This window comes from Phalaenopsis equestris, unplaced genomic scaffold (assembly GCF_001263595.1).
Source record: "Phalaenopsis equestris unplaced genomic scaffold, ASM126359v1 Scaffold000233, whole genome shotgun sequence".
NCBI classification, from domain to species: domain Eukaryota; kingdom Viridiplantae; phylum Streptophyta; class Magnoliopsida; order Asparagales; family Orchidaceae; genus Phalaenopsis; species Phalaenopsis equestris.
The window spans coordinates 613,614-614,167 of record NW_018164675.1 but is presented as its reverse complement, the minus strand read 5'-3'; positions in this window follow the sequence as shown (position 1 = coordinate 614,167).

The following is a 554-nucleotide window of genomic DNA, read 5'->3' as shown; positions in this document are numbered from 1 at the left end:
GCCGATTTTGGGTGTTGGTTGAGAGCTATGGTAGAGGCTCTGTGGAAGGGGGATTTGATGGGGCTTTGGCTTCTTTCACTCTTGTGAAGGTGTAGAGCCAATTAATTTGAGGTTTGGTGCTGTGTAGGTTGAGATTGGATTTTGTCCTGGTTTCGGGCAAGGGTTTGAGCTCAAAATTGGCTTTCTATGATGAAATTGAGAGGGGGAAATGGATTGGAATGTGCTAAGAGTCCCTCAGAGAAGCTCACAGAGGAGTTTGAAAGGCCTTGGTGAAAAATTTTTTACCACACCACTATTCATGGCCGTGGGGTGGATTTTATAGAAATTGGCCAATGTGGAGCTTAACTGGCCAATTGAGAGCTTAGCCCCACTGCTTAGGTGTCAAGCAGAGGCTCAATTTGAGCTGAGGTGGCCTCTTGGCATGAATTTGGGTTTTAACCATGTGGGGGCACACGGTTTTGGGCTTTAGCTTAGGTTAAGGTGGTTAAACAATGCTTGGACCATGGTTAAAGATTATGATGCTCAGTAAAAATGGTAACATAAGGAAAGGGCAA